This window comes from Ambystoma mexicanum, chromosome 5q, assembly GCF_040938575.1.
Source record: "Ambystoma mexicanum isolate Mex_15411 chromosome 5q, UKY_AmexF1_1, whole genome shotgun sequence".
Classification (NCBI taxonomy): domain Eukaryota; kingdom Metazoa; phylum Chordata; class Amphibia; order Caudata; family Ambystomatidae; genus Ambystoma; species Ambystoma mexicanum.
The window spans coordinates 1,138,664,217-1,138,684,499 of NC_090933.1; the positions used below are offsets into that span (position 1 = coordinate 1,138,664,217).

The window sequence follows — 20,283 nt, forward strand, 5'->3', positions numbered from 1 at the left end:
TTTAAGAAGGGGGACATGGAGCACCCCTGAAACTATCGTCGGTTACCTCTTTTAGATATTATGGGCAAACTATTCAGATCAGTTCTGCTATGAGACCTCAATAAATGGGCAAGGTGTAGTGGCAGGCTGGACATTAGGCAAACTGGGTTTATCAAGGGCATTGGAACGTCTCTAAACCTTTTTATCCTGAATCTACTAAAATTGAAGGCAATCCAACAGAAAGTGTGCTTCTACCTTGCCTTTATCGACATTGAGCAGGCATTCGACTGTGTCAACAGAGAGAAGCTGTGGCACAAGCTTTGTTCATGGGGGTGCCCTGACGACCTATTGAATGCAATTATAGCCATTTATTCCTGAACATCGATCGAAGCGAGATTGTCAAAGAAAGGTGAGATGACAAAGAGAATGCATATATTCCAGGGCTTAAAGCAGGGATGCCCGCTAGCTGTGACCCTATTCAATCTATACATATCTGATATGCAAAGCTAACAAAAAGATGTCACAGCTTTCCAAAATGAAGGCATCCCATGGATTCTCTACGCAGACAATCTGGTTTTCATTGACAAAACCCTTTTAGGTCTACAACGTAGATTGAACAATTTCCTGCTATTCACCAGTGATAACGACCTAAAGATAAATACAAAGAAAAGCCATGTTATGGAACTGGCAAGCCTCGCAAAGTGCCCTCGGAAGGGACAAGGGGGCTTTACATGGAAATTGGGCAGTGAGAAGATTGAGTAAGTCGATTCTCGGAAATACCTGGGGATTCAGTTTAACAAGTTAATAAATTACGCTGAATGGAATGAAATACTGAGAGCCAAAACAAGGAGACTGACCTCCCAGGGTCAAGCCATCTTAAAGTATTACAGAGCCTATACTCTCACACCAGTGATAACCTTCTACAAACAAAAGGTTCTATCAATGGTGGCATTTGGCGCAGAGATCCTTCTCAACCTTCCATAGAAAATCTGGTCCCACTTGGAAGGCCTGTTCTGGAGACATGTTTTAAGGCTTCCGAATGGGCTCCCAATAGCCTCGATCAGATACGAACTAGGTCTTCAGTCGATGGAGTCTACTGTCCTTTGGAAGACAATGTGCCTCATTTCAAGTTTGCTGGTCCAGTAACAACGGTACCGGTAAGCTTGCCGGTACTGTTGTGACCGGACCGGCAAACTACTATGAGGTCTGCTCGCGGGTGCCTATTCGCCTGCCAGGTCTGACCTGGCGGGTGGAACGGCACCCGCGAGCAGACCATGTCGGATGCACAAATGGTGCCGGTGCATCCGACCTCCCCATTCCCATTGAGCCCTACAAAATGGATTCCTGAGATTCTGACTTAACATTATGCCCACAGGAGAAGTCCTTCAAAATCGAGGGCAATGGACACACCAAGCTGCCACGTGCTGCTTTTGTGAAGGGAAGAACACATCAGAAACTTTATTCGATGTGACAATCGAATGTAACCAACATGTGAGACATTGGGTTGAAGCATCTAGCTCACCTGGTGAAGGAGGTGGAGTCTTTATCTGCTCAAGAATGGTGGGAGAGGCTTACAATCAGGAGAAAAATACCCATGATACTGGCCTCAATGAACTTTCTAGAGGAAACACTACTAAACCTCATAGGGAGAGGCCACAAAATACCAGAGTAGTGTAAGACGGTGATGATATTCAGACGTATAGCGGGCACGGTGTAGAACTGTAACTTAACACTGAATGTGGACCTTTTAATTTGATTTGGACAAGATGACAGAATTTGTGTTGTATGAGTTTTTGAGAGGTTTCAAATAAACCAAATACAACATTTTTAAAATGTGGGAGTTAAAAGAAGTATTACATAGTAGGACCTTGCAAACCTCACTTGTGCACAATCTTAAACAGCTCAACATCAACCACCAACATCATACCCCAAGAAGAAAAAACAGGCGGACACACGGCTGGTGGTGACTGGAGACAACTGTTAGGCAAGGTTTGTATGCAGTACCCTCTGGGACCACTACACACAACTAGGACTACAGGTGTAAGCAAAACCAACCTTTGGTATAAGTCTGTACCACACAGTTTTTGGTAGAGAGCTGAGCAGCCAGGCTTATCTCAAGAGGGAATGTGAGCTTGTAAGGGTGTTACACAGAGGACTGTAATTACAAGTACTCAAGGTTTCTTGGTAAAACACGTTCATTTATTACACAGTCAGTTAGAAAACATTCACTAAAAGGAGACAATCAATATCACACGGAAATATACTACAGTACTTTACACTATCAGGTTCTGAGACATTTAAGCTACTTTGAAGTAGGAGCAAAAGGGCATTCAGAGCATTTGAAGTAGGAGCAAAAAGGCATAAATTAATAAAACGAATAATAGAGTTACTTGTAAACAGTGCAAATAGTTTGAATTCAACAGAGGACTTGCTTCAATGCAATAGGTAGGCCAAAGTCAATGGGCTAGAGTCTTGTATAGGAAAAATGGTACTGGTAGTTTAAAAGGAAAAGTATTTTCCACGGTTCTCAGAAGTAGTTAATAGAAGAAAGGTTTGTATGTCGGGTCACAAGCTGACTAGGCTTGCAAGTTGCCAAAGTTGTACGCACTTTCGCAGTGAGAGGTAAGTTCTCTCGGTCGGGTTTTTATAGTACCTTGTATTGAAGAAAAAGATGCAGCTGAAGAATTCTGTTCCTGGCAGTTCCTGCAGATCTCGCTGTTCCTGAGCCTCAGTCGTGGGGACAAGATGGAGGACGTCGGGGGACTCGTGCACTGCACGGGGACTGGTCACAAAGCTGGCAAACTGGCAAATCTTCGATTCTGGTAGCTGTGTTAAAGTGCACAAACTGGTGTCCTTCTCACTGACTGTTCGGTTTCCTGTAGCACTCTGAGGAAAATACAACCAGCTCTGAGAATGGTGTCCAGGTGGTTTACGAGTTTATTGGTCCCACCAACTCAAAGGGAGAAGTCATCCTTGAAGGGCTTCTCTGTCGAGATGAATTTGGTGATTCAGACCTGCAGCAGGGCTTCACCGGGCAAACCAACGGTCCAGGAGTTGCAGCAGCTGTCCTCTTCCAGCTCGTCTTAGGTTCTTTTGTTCCAGTGGTCGGCTCTGCCTTCCAAGCCAAGAGACTCGCCTTTTAAACAGTTTTCTCCCTTTCATTCCAGCCTAGCTGCCACTCTCCCAGCAGGGTGGCTGTCCTTGCCGGACAGTCAGCCAGCCAATCACGCCAGAGTGCATTTGGGTCTCCTAGGAGACTAAGCACAGGGAGTTCCAGGCACCTCCCTCACTTCCTGTCCACCCCAGCCACCCGGGTGCCAGAGGCAGTCTTCAGTCCTGAAGCCCGCTAAAGGCATAGAAACAAATGGACCAAACCTAGTTTGGCACGCAGAGACAAACTCTACAAGGACCTTTCCAAAAACAAATGGCAAAAAAAGAAGACTGGGACCTGTTTAAACAGAGGGGGCTCAGACGCCACCTTGAAAAACATTGCTCCCGTGATTTTTAGCTACCGGTGTTCGCGGTCAGGAAAAATCATGATAGTTCGTTGTAAAACCACTGCCACCAGCCATTTCAATAGGAAAGAGTAGCATTTGACTGCTACATGAGTTTCTAGACATAGGGGATACTAGGTAACCCCTCCATCACTCTATTGGAAGACAGTGTGGGCCGAGTCATTTTAACTTTACATTCTCTGGGAAACAGTAGTTTATCACAGAGAAAGTGTTTAAACCTTGGGACAGCCGAAAAAAAGGCTTAAGTGTGTCACTGCACTGAGGGTGCTGTGTGACAAACATGAAAAGATGATGCCTATGGAGTTGTCTAAAACTCCATAATCAAAGAACACAAGAGTAGAACACACATCAAAATACATGAGAGAGTGGGAATAAAGGCTCACACTCTCTCCAGGTAAAAACAATCAAGTCCTCAAAATCCAGCAAAGTTGCTAGAGGTCTCTAAGGTGAAGGAAATTAGCCCATTTATGAGAATTCTCTCCAACAACAACTCCACCGTGGATGAATCCTGCGATGAACACGCCAGGGTAGCGGCAGCAGTTGAAACAGGGCGCACAAAGAAGAAAAGCAAGATTCACCTTGTTTCAGCCTTAGAACACGGCAGAAATACATTCAAGAAAAAGAGGAGACCAAAGTGCCTCATACAAATACAAGGTCAGGAAACCGTGATGACGATTGATACCAGTGCTTCTGTAAATGTGATGCCAGTCGAGATATTTAAGTGGATGCAACCGCAGCTGGAACTCAAAAGCACTGACACTTTATTGTTTGCATATGGGTGCAAGACACTGACATGTGGGACGATTCCGAATGACGCTGAGGAGAGAAAGTGATCAGGTCTAAAGTATACATCGTGAATGCAGGCATCAAGGGCTTATACAGGACATAGGGTGCCTGAAAGGTAAATTCATCAAGTTACACATTGACCCAACCGTGCAACCAGAGCAGTGCGGCATAGAAGGACACCTTTCAACATGTGAGATCTAGTTGCCAAGGAGTTACATGAACTGGAGAAGGCAGACATCATAGAACCAGTATCGGGCCCTACACCATGGGTGTTTCCCATCGTTGTCACTAAGAAACCAAAACAACCAGGGAAAGTGCAAATCTGCATTGACATGAGTCTCCCTAATGCAGCCATTAGAAGAGAATGGCACATTCCACCCACATTGGATGAAATTGTGACAGACCTCACGGGATCCCGGTTCTTCTAGAAAATAGATTGCAATGCTGGATATCACCATTTGAAGCTACACCATGATTCAAGATATATCATGACATTTTCGACACACCTAGGCCTGAGACTGTACAAAAGATTGAGCTTCGGAATATCCTCGGCAGCGGAAGGGTTCCAGCAAGCAATCCAAGAGGTTATCCAAGGAATACCCGGAGTACTAAATGTCAGTGATGACATCCTCATCCACACCAGCAAAAAAGAGGAACACCTACGAAGACTAGAAATGGTACTCGACAGACTAGAAACGTCTGGATTTACCATCCACAGAGAAATGTGTGAATGTCTGAAGGAAGAAATTACTTTTTTGGATATGTATTCAACAGCAATGGCATGTCCGCTGACCCTCTCAGGGTGGCAGATATCAAAGGGGTATCTCCTCCCACCACACCAACAGAGGTAGGCAGCTTCCTAGGAATGGCAACGTATTGCGGCAGGTTTATCCCGAATCTGGCAACCATTTCAGAACATTGAGGGAGCTGACCAAGGCCAACAGCAAGTGGGACTGGAACACCCGCTGTGACGCCTCTGAACAAATCAAGACCTCACTGTTGGTGGACACTACCATGGCATACTATGATGCTACGCTACAATCAGAACTATATGTGGACGCCAGCCCTGTCAGACTGGGAGCCATCCTGGTCCAGCCATCGCACACAGGAGAGATCAGGCCAATCGCATATGCATCACAAGCTCTGACACCAACGGAGCAGTGATGCTCACACATAGAGAAGGAGTCCATTGCAGTCCTATGGGGTTGCAAACATTTCCAACTGTACCTGTATATGTGAAAGTTCAAGGCGTACACTGATCACAAGCCTCTACTGCCTATATTCACAGGGTCTTCCCTGCACCCGCCTGCCAGGATCGGAAAATGGCTGCTACAACTTCAACAATTTGACTTTGAATTGGTGTACCAAGCGAGGGCAGAGAACCCAGCAGACTTGTTGTCCAGACACCCAAGAGCAGCAACACCACGCAAGGTAAAGGAATCAAGGGAGATCAAGGAACACATCTGTCAAATTGTCAGCATGATGAAGCCCAAGGCTGTCAGTGTTGACAATACCTGAAATGCAACGCAAGATGAATCCTGCTGTCACATCGTAAAGAATGCTGTACTCGCAGGAGACTGGAAGTCATTCCTCCGGAACGTCCACAATCGCACGGCTACAGCAAGGGACTTCCTCACATGGATATTCCCAGTGTGTTAAGAACTATCAGTGACAAGTGAGGGGCTGATCCTAAGAGGCACACGCATCATAATACCCACCAGCCTACAAGACCGTATCGTTATGCTGGCACACGAAGGTCACCAGGGGATAGTCAGATCAAAGGCCAGAATACTACACAGGGTGTGGTTCCCTCAAATTGACGAGAAAGTGGAAAGCACCATCTCCTCCTGTCACCCATGCCAAGTGACCGGGGTACCCCCGAGACCCGAACCAATACAGTCCGCAAAAAGAGGCACAGTACGGTGGGGAGCAATCAGCATCGATTTCTGCATGGTATAGGAAGGAACTTACCTGTTGGTAGCTATAGACGACTACTCACGATACCCCGAGGTGGAAATAATATCGTCAACAGCAGCAGAGACTGTAATCCCAGCTCTGGAAAAGATATTCGCCACACACGACCTACCAAAATACATCAAGAGCGACAATGGGCCGCCTTTGCAAGGGAAGGAACTGACCAAATACATGGACGATCTGCAAATCCGCCACCACCACATCACTCCTAGATGGCCACAAGCGAATAGAGAATTGGAATGTTTTATGAGGACTATAAACAAAGTGCTATGCATATCGAAAGCTCAGAACAGCCCATGGAGAGTTGACTTATACCAATTCCTGCGGAACTACCGGGTAACCCCACACAGCCCAACGGACATACCTCCAGCAGAGCTGTTGTACAGGACAATACTAAATTCGTCGATACTGCACCACCACAGCAAAGTGGTGACAGAACTGGACACGGAATGCACTCATGCTAAGCGAGTGGCAGCCAACGAGCACATGAGCACAAAACGACAGGCAAAGGGATCAAGTCACAAGGTGGGGGACAATGGGCCTCATTACAACTGTGCCGGTCCGGAAACAATGATGCCGGTAAGCTTACCAGCCCCATTGTTTCCGGACTGGCACAGTTCAACTCTGCGAGCGGATGCCGTCCCGCCGCCAGGGTTAGTCCTGCCGGGTGGGATGGCACCCGCTCGCATAGTTCTGACGGGAGCACCGGCACCGTTCTTAACGGTGCCGGTGCTCCTGTGTCCCCATTCCCATGAAGTCCTGTAGGACTTCATGGGAATGGGGACTAACAAAATTACTGGCGCCTGATTTACCGGCCACCGGACTTGGAATATCCCGGTGGCACTGGGAAGTCAGGTGCCGGTAATTCATTACGGGTCCGGCGGCTACCTGCCGGCTTTTCCGGCACGGTTACTGCTGGACCCGTAATGATGCCCACTGTGTTGGTCCTGAGAAATGCAACATGGTCAAAGAGCTGTCGACCTGATATGATTTTACGCCTTGGAGAGTGGTCCGGAGAGAATGAACCCTGGTAACAACTAGCCAGGGACAGGAGACTATCACGAGGAACGCCTCATGGTTCAAGCGGGTCCCAAAAGACCTGTGGACAGAAGATCAGAATCAGCTACAAGAGGGGAGCGAAGGTGCATGGCCGACCTCATGGGAACAGCACGAGAACGGAGAAGAGCGAGACCACGGCATTGTGGGCCAGTAAGATGACGATACACCCCCAGCCCGCAGGGTGAGCAGGAGGAGTGATACAGTGGGTTTGACCTGAGCGTGGCCCTGCGGCAACCGTGTAAGCTGAGAGACTGTCTGCTAATGTGGACTTTACCTGTTGGGACTAGAATATAGAGAAACGCAGTTGGTTAATAGTTAGCACAAGTTTTATTATTTGGGAAAAAGGAGGAATGTTATGTAGGTGTCATATCACCGCGCACAGCGGGACGTGACGTGGCACATCATTAAAGTACCCACACGGCTGGAAACCCGGCATTTCGGGAGTGAAAGTAAAACTGGAGTGACGTGTCTCAGCGCTGCATAACCAGGCCCAGGGCCTCCAGCAATGGCGCAGCACCGTCCCATACACTGCAGGGGGTCCCTGCAGTAGAATACGCCAGGCTCTGTGCTTAAATGCCTGAGGTCTCAACCATTGCCGGAATAGGAAGTATCTGTCGGAAGGATCTTCACAGACAACACAACCACCATGTTCTACATCAGGGAGCAAGGGGTCACTCGATCCCCAGCTCTCCAAGGAAGCTTAGGACTTGTGGGACTGGGCCATCAGACAGGAGATGTTACTCATCCTACTCCATCTGGCAGGCATCAAGAACACCATGGCAGACTCCCTCAGCAGGAAACTGCGTTCCTGCAACTAGTGGGAACTTGGTCAGGATCAGGTGGACCACCACGACCCAGGATCGCTGAACCTGAAGGCATGGCTCCTGCAGCCTTAGAGTTTGGAGGTTATGAGTTGCCAGTGGACTGCAGGGAAGTCTTTGCCAAGGCCAGGGCGTTGTGAACTCTAAAATGATACTGTCATAAGTAGAAGCATTTTGATATGTGGTGCTGGTTGCAAAAGATCACCCCTCTGAGGGCCAGGGCTCCACAGGTTCTTCCATACTTGCTGTTCTTGGAAAAAGCTGGACTGTTTAACGCATCCATCAAGGTACATCTGGCAGCCATCTCAGGCTACACCAGATCCCCGGATAGAACCTTGCTGTGGTCCCACAGACTCAAGGAGTTTGTCAAGGGACTTTTCTGTTCTTTCTTGCCGGTGAAGGCTCCTGCGCTGGCTTGGGAACTCAACGTGGTCTTGACGAGGCTCATGGGGGCACGTTTCGAACCTATGCATCAAGGCCCACTGAAGTTTCTATTGTGAAAGACGGCTTTCCTTGTGGCCATCACCGCTGCCAGATGTGTGGGTGAGATCCAGGCCCTATCCTGCAAGCAACCGTATCTGACTTTCCACATAACGAGGTTGGTACTGTGTACACACCCCTCTTTCATGCTGAAAGGTTCAGTTGGAATTCCACCTCAACAAACCTAAATGACGCAACATAGGGTTAAAATTGCTGAGGCACAGTTCCAATTCCCTGGGAAGGATGCGCCAAGCTTCCATAGGGTTAAATTGGTAAAATTCCTTACAGGCGGCTTTGCGGGGAAGCAAAAAATGACATTACGTGCCGGCAGATTTAGCTTACGCTGCTGTCTTATTTTGCTATTGCTACATAAATGATGCAACATAGGGTTAAAATTTCTGAGGCACAGCTCCAATTCCCCGGGAAGGACAGCGCCAAGCTAACATACGGTTACATTTGTAAAATTCCTCACAGGCAGCTTTGCAGGGTAGCAAAAAATGACATTACGTGGCATCAGATTTTGCTTACGCTGCCATCAGATTTTGCTATCGCTACATAAATGACGCAGCATAGGGTTAAAATTGCTGAGGCACAGCTCCAATTCCCCGGGAAGGATGGCGCCAAGCTTCCATAGGGTTACATTGATGAATTTCCTCACAGGCGGCTTTGCAGGGCAGCAAAAAATGATATTACGTGCCGTCAGATTTTGCTTACGCTGCCGTCAGATTTTGCTATCACTACATAAATGACGCAACATAGGGTTATAATTGCTGAGGTACAGCTCCAATTCCCTGTGATGGATGGCGCCAAGATTCCATAGGGTTAAATTGGTAAAATTCCTCACAGGCTGCTTTGAAGGGCAGCAAAAAATGACATTACGTGCCGTCAGATTTTGCTTACCCTGCCGTTCGATTTTGCTATTGCTACATAAATGACGCAACCAGAGGTGTTGCTCTAGGGGAGGGCTACGGGACCTATAGCCCCTGATCCTTTGGTTGTAGCCCCGGATAAAATCTCAGGAGCTACAACCAAAAGGCTAGCTAGCCCCCAGTCCTGAAAGTTCCGACATCAGCGTAGCCCCGGGTCTTTTCCAGACCTAGCAACATCCCTGGACACAACATAGGGTTAAAATTGCTGAGGCACAGCTCCAATTCCCCGGGAAGGACGGCACCAAGGGTCCATTGGGTTAAATTGGTAAAATTCCTCACAGGTGGCATTGCAGGGCAGCAAAAAATGACTATGTGCCGTCAGATTTTGCTTAAGCTGCCGTCAGATTTTGCTATCGCTGCATAAATGGCACAACATAGGGTTAAATTTGCTGAGGAACAGTTCCAATTCCCCGGGAAGGACGGTGCCAAGCTTCCATAGAGTTAAATTGGTAAAATTCCTCACAGGCGGCTTTGCAGGGCAGCAAAAAATGATTTCACGTGCTGTCAGATTTTGCTTACGCTGCCGTCAGATTTTGCTATCACTACATAAATGACGCAACATAGGGTTAAAATTGGTGAGGCACAGTTCCAATTCCCTGGGAAGGACGGCGCCAAGCTTCCATAGGGTTAAATTGGTAAAATTCCTCACAGGCGGCTTTGTAAGGCAGCAAAAAATTACATTACATGCTGTCAGATTTTGCTATGACTACATAAACGATGCAACATACGGTTAAAATTACTGAGGTACAGCTCCAATTCCTCGGGAAGGATGGCCCCAAGCTACCATAGGATTAAATTGGTAACATTTCTCACAGGCGGTTTAGCAGGGTAGGAAAAAATGACATTACGTGCCATCAGATTTTGCTTACGCTGCCGTCAGATTTAGCTATCGCTACATAAATGACGCAACATAGGGTTAAAATTGCTGAGGTACAGCTCCAATTCCTCGGGAAGGATGGCCCCAAGCTACCAAAGGATTAAATTGGTAAAATTCCTCACAGGGTAGCAGGGTAGGAAAAAATGACATTGCACCCTGTCAGATTTTGCTTTCGCTGCCGTCAGATTTTGCTTACGCTACCGTCAGATTTTGCTATCACTACATCATACATGCCAACCCTCCCTATTTAGGCGGGAGACTCCCGATTTTTCTGTGAAAAATATTACTATTTTTCACGGTCTCCCGCCTAAAATAAATGTAGCCCCAATGCATTGCTATGCGGAAATGTTGGTCTCCGATTTCCCTGATGAAATCTCCCTCCCAGGTGCGACCAAATGTTGGCATGTATGCTACATAAATGACGCAACATGGGGTTAAAATTGATAACATAGGGTTAATAATACAAAAATTGGGTAAACATTGCTAACATAGGATTAATGCTGCTTTTCCCTGTACAACATAGGGTTAAAATTGCTAACATAGGGTTAATGATGCACTGCCCCGTACAACATAGGGTTGGCAACGAAAATCACACTGTCAAAACATGCTATATCGGAAGCATTTTCTAACTGGTAGCAAAATCTGACGTTACAAGTGCAGTCAGATTTTGCTAGCTACTGGACGTTGTTGCTACTCTTCTATAAGGTGCTGGTGGTAGGCTGTTATTCATGTTATTTTCTTCAGGAAACGTCCAACCGTCCAACGTTTTGTGGTTATAATTTTATGAAGTCGCAGAATGGGAAATCCCCCTCACTAACGTGACAGGGGGTTTAGATTCTATTAAAGACAGGAGGCGAGTATTATGCATTTCCATCTTTACTCTGAAACCACAGCAGCAAAGAAAAAACTTTACAAACAAAAGGTTTCAACAACAGAACTAGATAAGAGTTCAATGTCCATGCATGGGGAACTCCCCAAACCATCATGGAGGACAGGTCATGCCCTGCAGGGAACCAATGAGCAGGGACCCTCCTCTATATATATCCATTACTCTAACCCCAACCCCTCTTTCTGCAGCTGTCTTGCACCAGACATCCAATGAAACGGTTGAACTGCGTAGCGCGGAGAAAGGATCCAGCGAAACTGGAGATCTCAACCTTCCCGCAGCCTGAATCTATGACGAAGTTCTTCTGGATAGGACTTCTCACCCAAATGTGAAACAATATGAAATATAACAGGGTGGGTGGGTGGAAGCAGAACAGCCAATACAAAGGGAGGGTGGGTTGGATAATACTCGCCTCCTGTCTTTAATAGAATCTAAACCCCCTGTCACGTTAGTGAGGGGGATTTCCCATTCTATGGCATGACAGGAGGCTTCATATTATGCAAGTTCAAAGCCCTTGCATCCCAACCCAAATCCCAACCTGAGCAATACACTAGTGATAAAATAAAATTATTATTCCAAATATTATTCCCATGACCAAACAGCTGCTTTGACAATTCCCTCCCCCAGGAGAGCATCTTAAACACTATAGCATCTTCCACTGAAGGACCAAGGAGCAATTGACTCCCTTTCTCTGGAAATCTACTTAATCCATATGGCCCAAGGGTAAGAGACCCCGCAATAATGTTCCCACAGGAAAGCAGCTGAGAGGTATTTAGGGGTTACGTCCAACTTAAGCATTTAAAAACACTTAAAAACTTATACATTAGAAAATGACCCAGACCTGGATAATAAATGGAGGAAACCCTATGGGTACCCAATCTGGCAATAACAAAGTTATTTTCCTGACCCCCGGGAGAACATTCCACTGTCCATATCTAAAGGACTGAAACAGGAGATGTACTTTAACAGGAAAGAACCTCCACATGGATAACTTTGAAAACAGTTGTAGCACAGACAATCCTTACTTGAAAAAACAAAGATGTGGTAATACAATATGATATAATCGAAGCCGTTAAGAAACACCAAGTCAAGGTGGAACCCCAAAACCAATGGACTTGAAGGTCCCGCGCACAAAGTACTGCCAACCATCGTTTTCACCCTTCGCGACCATGTTTCGCTGAGATAATGGCAGTAAAATGCAATCATTGGCATGTAAAGTAGCCTTCGTAGACCGTTCTACCAGAACAACCTATTTCCGTTAAGGGAGAAACAGAAGCAAAATCTTAGTCACATACCCATTCACTGAATAGCCGCCATCTAAAAGAAAACAGGCTTATTAAAGGCTTTCCAAAAGTCCTTGATGACCCAGATAGTGCACTGCGCAAACAAACTTCTGAAGCCCCAGGAAAAGATGAAAATATATTCTAATGAATAACAGAGGAACCATAAGAGACAACTGACGGGCAGAGATAGACAAAGGTGGATAGGGATGACACTAGACAACATGCACCGTAAAATCCTATAGGGATGGAAACCATCCCCCTCCCGAGAAGGCCCCAAAAGGAACCGAGCAATCCCGGAGGAACCGTCCGAAGACAGTGGACTGGCATCCACCTTCTCACAAGGAAAAGAGATCACCCAATCGGAACTCCAACCGTACCAGATTGAGGCCAAGAGAGAGCTAATAATGTAGCTTTCATAAAGCGCTACAAACCATCAGGCATCTGAGCCCTGCTTGTTATAACACACGGTGTGTGGAGCTCATTTATCGATCTCGCAAGTATGAAAGGCTGAGTGTGGCCCTGCCCATTGGATCCTGCATCAGCAGGCTTTGCACAGATGTTAAAGCGAGTGATGCACTTGCTGAGTTATCGGACCGACATCCTGATTGAAAATATGTTGCTCCAGTCACGGAGATAACTGGAATTGATCTTAGAGAAAGGCTCTTGTGTGTAACAGAGTTAGGTAACTGTTCCAAAGGCTGATCTAAATGCGAGCGCAATAGATTCTCGCGGGGTGCTTGGAACAATGACACGGAAGGAGCTGGCCCTCTGCCCATCTAGGTTAACTAGCTAAGGGAAAATATCACCCCTTCCAGGGGAGAAAACTGCTAACTCCTTACTTAAGTACAGTCTATCATCCCAAAGGATAAGATGCAGAGTTATAATGATGTGCCTAAAACCAAGAACAAACTCTGTGATTGCGGAAGGGACATCTCTAACTGTATCCAAGAAACAAATATATATATATATATATATATATATACACACACACACGCCAGAACCTTTGGAACCTCGGTGAGTTATCACCTTCTTCATTAACTTGGTGACACCAGGGGCTGATGGGAAAGGCCAAACTGAAAGGGAGGGACAATGATAAGAGTGAACCCATCAGTAGAACTGACGCGGAAACTCCTGAGGGGAGGAATAATGGAGGAAACCTCCCCCCCAACACTAACCTTCGAGGTTTAATACGACCATACCATCTGCCAGGAGACAGGAAACAATGAGCATAACAATACTTCCATTTAAAGAGTGCCACAAATATATGTTAAAACTTGCAAAATACTTATTATTAGAAGTATCCTATATGTCCACTCCCAATTAGTGAGAGCATATTTATCTCATTCATAATTGAGAAACCGTGAGGGAGGTTGTTATCACCGCCCCTTCTAAAATGAGGGCAAGGGAAAAACTGACAGAGGAAGCGCGCAAATAGGATCCTTGTTAACCCACAGCAACCCCCAGGGGTTTGAGATGAACATCATCTACGAAAAGCCTAGTGAACACCAAAGGCATTACAGGAGATATCCTATGACTAGCAGGACTGCTGTCGGCACAATCCCTCCAAAGGAACAAAAAACACCATGCTCAAGCCCCTCGAGCAGAGGAGTAACTGTGCGCACTTCTTGATGCACCTTCTACCGGATAGGTAGACTCAGGAAAACATCCAAAGGAGCTGCTCCCTTCTCCTGAGGGGCAAGATCTTAATAAAGCCACCTGTTCAATAATAATTTGAGATGAAATTGCACGGGTAAGGGCTTAGGTCATCCTGTGGCCGTGAAGGATTTCCATCGAAGCCGAGCAGGCAAAAGCTCTTATAATCCAGCCCTTCATGATCCGCACATTTTCAAGTGCTAGTATTATAATCCGAACCTGGATTGTATAGTTTAACCTCTCAGAGGAATGCGTTGCCCTTAAGCCATCCCTTCTCACAAGAGGGGTAACTACGCCGCTCCGTAAGAGCAGAGGTGCCGTCGTTGCCAAGCAGGCAAACAGATCTCAATCAAGTAGCCCCGTACTTGCACATCAAATAGTGAAAATAGAGGTTACATCCCTCTTTCGCTAGCTGAGCAAACTGGGTTATACATGTCTTAAAAAACCCAGATACCTTCTTCCTTCGTAGGGTCCTACCCCTTATGTCCCCTAGGGCAAAAAAGGATACCCAGGACTGTGCAATCAATGTCGAGAGGGTTAGCTCACAAAACAAGAGGATGGCACTGTCTCCCAAGACCGCCCCCCTGATGAGGGAAGAAGGCTAAGGTTCTTAACGCCTCATGAAGGCAAGTAGGGTCCGCTAAATTAACTGACACAAAAAACAAGGACCATGCATTAGGGGAGATATATATTAAGAAAACAGGATATGAGGAACAGACCAGAACTGTGGGTACACCCCCTAACCTGCGAACTTAACCCCTTCAGGGGAGGAGAAACCTAAAGGAAAATGGACTGAGTTGTCCTGAACTTAACTAACGGAAAAAGAGAGAGAGAGAGGGGTAATTAAGCAGACATTTCTTTTCCCCCGCAAGGGACATGAAATATTCTAGTACAGGATTGTGCCTGAATGATGGCTGGATAGGAAGGCCCAAGCCCCCTCTAGGTCATTTAACGACCTCCTCCACCAACCCCTGTCTTTTCTTTGAAGGATAAAGTGAGAAAACAAATAAAACAAACAAAATAGTTGTTTGAACAAAGGGAAGCAGCAATGCTTCACACACAGCTTAACCATTGCTGTGTCAAAGGAATACGCCAAGCAAGCGCACCACAAGCTGCTTACCCGAGCAGGGTATGGAAGTCAGCAGCACGCCAGGGAACAACCCTCGCATCCAAACTCAGGTGAAACCTGAAGCCGAGCACGCAGCGGCACACAAAATAAATGTGCTGAAATTCTGACGCAAGATACCCAAAAATAGTGAGACACCTTGTAGTATTTTGTATTTAATTTCTAAAATGTAAAGGTGGTGCATGGCGCTCCCCTCACCTGCGCTTCAGTAAGCAAAGCTGTTGCCAGGGCGCGCATGGGGATTGAAATGGGAGACCCATATGTGGAAGCCTGCACCTTTCCCCTAAGGATTACTTTAAAGGGAAAACCCCCTTTTATCTCATTTGGTATAAAGTGAACAATTTGGCATTCATAAGTCAGCAATTATATATATAGCGCTACGAACCCACAGGTATCCGAGCGCTGCTCAACCCTACCCCTGGGTCAGGGGCAGCTTATAAGAAAGGAAAATTCCCTTATGGATAAATTCAAAAATTTTGACATTCATAATTCAGCATAAAAAGAATTTATTTTGTTTTTAAATCATGCCAAGGATGTTCCAGACATTGGATTAGAACTCAGGTCTCCAGCATTCCAAAACCAAGCACTTACCATTTGAGCCACTGGTGGCTGTACTAGCTACAGGAGAAAAAAGCGCTGCTCAGCCCTACCCCTTGGCTGTGCGCGTGAGGTCTGAAGCAAAGGCTTCAAAGACCCGCGCTGACAAAGACTCTCAAAATAAAAGAAAACATAACCGGGCGCACTAGGCACACCAACCCACGCGTGACAGGCCTGTAAGCAAGAGCTTCTAAATAGGCCGCACGCACAAAATAAACAAAGGGTGTGCACGCGAGGTCTGAAGCCAAGGCTTCAAAGACCCGCGCACCACGGCTGACATTCTGTACATAAATTACGCTGGACAGGCCTAAAGCTAAAGCTTTAGCTTCCACAAGGGCCCACGCGACTGCTCGCATTATCTCAGAAAGAAAGTAAAATAAACACACAGCTCGGCGCTGCCAGGCGCCCCAAACCCATACAAGGAACCATACTGCAGGAAGAACCACGGGCGCTCGTGACCCATTAATTCTGTTAGACGCCACAAAGTAAGTGGCGGTTCAAATAACACAGCAAATAAATTTAAAATAAGGAAACACAATTTGACAAAGTGAAAGCCGCAAGGCACATATATATATATATATATGCAACACCAATTCATATGGCAAACACCGACTAACATGTAAGACACAACTGAAAGGGATGACTTAGCTCTGTGGTGTCAGCAGCTGCAGAAAGAGGGGTTGGGGTTAGAGTAATGGATATATATAGAGGAGGGTCCCTGCTCATTGGTTCCCTGCAGGGCATGTCCTGTCCTCCATGATGGTTTGGGGAGTTCCCCATGCATGGACATTGAACTCTTATCTAGTTCTGTTGTTGAAACCTTTTGTTTGTAAAGTTTTTTCTTTGCTGGTGTGGTTTCAGAGTAAAGATGGAAATGCATAATATGAAGCCTCCTGTCATGCCATAGAATTACATAAAAGTGTCACTATCTCCCCTTCAGTTTACAGCCCTGAAACACCTCGCAAGGCCTGTAAGCAAGAACTACACATTTTGTTTTGTCCTTCTTTTATGTCTTACGCTGCCATGCTGGAGCGGCGGAAGTGACGGAGGGCGCTGCAATGTTTGGGTTGGCGTGACGGCAGCGGCGCAGGCTGGGAGCTGTGGGGCTCTTTCCGGCTAATGGGTTCCTATTCTTTCAGTGGCTGTACTCTGCAACCCACCTGGGGGAATAGGTGGACGCTGCGCAGGGCCCGCAGCCCGAGGAGGGACTGGCCGCCTGCCAGCGGGTAAGAGACCGGTGCCGGGCGAAGGAGAGAGTCCCCAAATGAAATTGGGGGGGGGGGGGGGCAAGGGCAACATCGTTCTGGGGGAAGTGGGCCCAGCGTCTTCCTGGGAATGTCTTAACATTCAGTTGACAGGAGAAGGGCTCCGCACTGAGTGCTGTGTTTTTGGCAAGAGGGTGTGAATGAGGCTTTTGATTTGCAGCACACATTGTGAGTGGCACAGTGTTCACCATTCAGTAGAGCGATAGCCGAGTAAGTGAAGGTAAAAAAGTTGGCCACCGTTCCGGATTAATAAAACCCACTACCTTGCCAAAAGGGGAGTACCCACCAATCTTAGCTGGGTTTACCAGGAACTTCCAACACCAGCATTGTGGTGCATGTAGCGGTTTGCTGAGAATGCTGCAGGGTTAAAGAGGTAGGTCTTACGAGTTATGGAGTTGTATCTTCTTGCTTAACAACATGTGTATATGCAATCCTGGGTGAGTGACGTGTGTATAGAGTCTTCATATCGGCGTTCCATCTCTATGTTCCATGTCTTACAATTTAAGTCGCCTACATCTGCCACCACTGGATACAGAATCCCCGGTTTATCTGCCCCTCCATCTTTCCTTCTCTGCCCCGTGCTGTTCAGTGATAGTTTCGTGCACTACTACTGATTCAGTAATTTCTTTTAAACAAAGCATTTTCGTATTTGACTTATGCTCAAATGTTATTTTCGTTGCCTCAGCCCGCAGCTCTTTAACTTTAACGATTTTCACAATATGCTGCATATTGATTGTGTTTGCCTTTAATGGACTTGTCCTTCAGTATAATTTCTAGCTGGCATCATTATTTGTTTTAACTTCGCTGTGTCATACACTCATTCCAGAAAACATGCGTCCAACTGTTTTCTTTGCACACACCGGACGCCGTTTTTTCTATGCAGTTCTATTCAGCAAAATACTTGTATTTTTCTTTTGTCTCCTACATAAAATGCATGCAGCATTCCACGTCTCCTCAGTACGCACATGCGTACATTCATGTCATCTTTTGCACGCACCTCATTGATTTCACTCACTTGCATCCAAACATTAACTCAAGCTCTGTGTACATCCATACAGTCTTGTTTATGTTATGTTACTTGGCATCTATATAGTGCCTTATGTATAATTGGTATGACCTCAAAGCGCTGGTAGGTTGAACACCCTCGGAACCGCTATTCAAGTCAGTGTAGAGAGAGTCAGAGAGAGAAAATGTGGTATGGTGTGTGGGCGCACCGGATATGTGTGCAGCTGGTGTGGTTGTTGTCTGATAGCTGCTTCATAGCGGTAGGTGTGGTGCTGAGGAAATCAGTTGGATGTGTTCAGTCTGGAGGGTGGACACTCAGACTGAGTTCTGGCTGCGTTAGGCCTGAGGAGACGCCTAAACTAGCCGGAATGTGCTCAGCTAACTGTGTTTTATTAGGATGAGGTGTTCGTGGTATCATGTTAGTATGAGAACAGCTTGGCCGAATGTGTCATAGCATAGCTGTGTTCTAGTTGAATGATTGTGTATAGGAGAGAGTAAGTGTAGTAGTGTGATATGGTGGTTTATCAGTGAAGCGCTTGCAGCCAGGCACGAGAGCAGGACAGGGGCGTACATAGCGGCATCCGTTCCATTCACTATATAAAATGTAAAGGGGGATGAACTACCACCCCTACTTATGCTTGGGTTCTTGGAGTCCTCCATCCTTGATCCCGTCTACCCCACTTGGGGCTAAGCCAGTCCAGCTGTGGTCCCGTGGCCTTGGTAGTGGTGTTTGTTGTTTCCTGGACCCTACCTTCTGCCCCCCCTCCCCTCCACCTGGTAGCCTGGTTCCAGTCTTGAGGTATTGTCTAATTAACCTTAATATTCCACAAGTCTTACTCTACAAGAGTCAATTATCACTTGTTGTCTAGTGCAAATTTTAAGGTCTGCTTTAAGGGGCGTGGAGTTCGCTTCTATTTCCTGGTTTTATTGTGTGCCTCAAAGCATTGCCACCTTGTTCGACTCCAGCCTGGCTTGTTTTCTTGTTGATTTTGGTACTGTTAAGTCTAAGCTTCATGTTGCATGCCCACCTCTTCCCAAATGCTTTCATTTTTGTGAGCATCTTTTCTGCTTCTCCTTTCTGAGCTTCTTCTTCTTGGTCGATAAAAAGGTTTCGTTGTCCTGCTTGTCTTCCTACCGTGACACATTCCAGGTGTGTACCTCAGTCCCACCTCCCTACTTCGTGCTCCTGGAGTTTTTTTGTCAAAGTTCTCATTCTTTGTCTTAAAGTAGAGCCAGTTACATCTGCCATCACTGGGTGAAGGGTGCTCGGGGTGTCTACTTTTTCCATCTGTTTCCATGCTTACCTCAGCGATGTACTTGCATGCTTTATTGGCAGACAACTAACTGCAGGGTATCGAAATTAAGATTGGATAAGCATGAGCTCTTGGCTATCGAGCATTAACCATTGGGCCCGATCATTAACCAGTGGGCCAGGATATACTACTGGGGAACAACGAGCTAGAGCATAGTGTTCTGAAAATCTAACTTCCACACAAGAGGTAAACATATCCTTTAAGTGTCATATACATAGTTACATTCACGTGGATGTGTGTTTGTTTGGCATCAGTTGGCTTGGGGTCCCAAAAGTAGCTGCTGGTGTGAACCTAGCCAGGCTCTTCTAGGCTACATGCAAGAGCTAAATGGCTCGCAGCTCCCCTAATTTTTAATCCAGACAGAAGCTGCCTCACAGACATTCTTGAACGGCATCATCAAAACTCAGCCTTCTCTCTGGGCAGATATTTTATTCCACCTTTTCACCAATATTGTAAAATACTGTATGTTCCAAATCTCTTGGACCTCCTCAACACTGGTTCATATCCTTTAAAAGAGGGGATAGGCAAAATTGAGCTTCATGTCGACCGATTTCCCTGCTGGACAACACTTCTAAACTCTTTGCAACCCTCCTCCTGGGTGAACTTACTTGCTTTGCAGAGAGTGCAAATATACTAAGCCATCTGAAATTCAGATTTAGGCGAGGCAGCAGAACTTTAGTAAGTGGGATTGCTTTGACCACTTGTCTGTCAGATATTGGCCCACGAAGAGGCTGC

General features: G+C 46.4%; 1 protein-coding gene across 6 annotated transcripts in view; it reads left to right on the forward strand.

Moving 5' to 3' along the window:
* The first annotated feature begins 17,014 nt into the window (after positions 1–17,014).
* The window catches only part of PHF20L1 (PHD finger protein 20 like 1), a 1,153,412-nt gene continuing 1,150,143 nt past the window's right edge, over positions 17,015–20,283 (forward strand). For all 6 annotated transcript variants that reach the window (XR_011278670.1, XM_069621650.1, XM_069621651.1 and 3 more), the window contains exon 1: positions 17,015–17,191. The gene's annotated coding sequence lies outside the window, so the exon portion shown is untranslated. The remainder of the gene's footprint in view (positions 17,192–20,283) is intronic.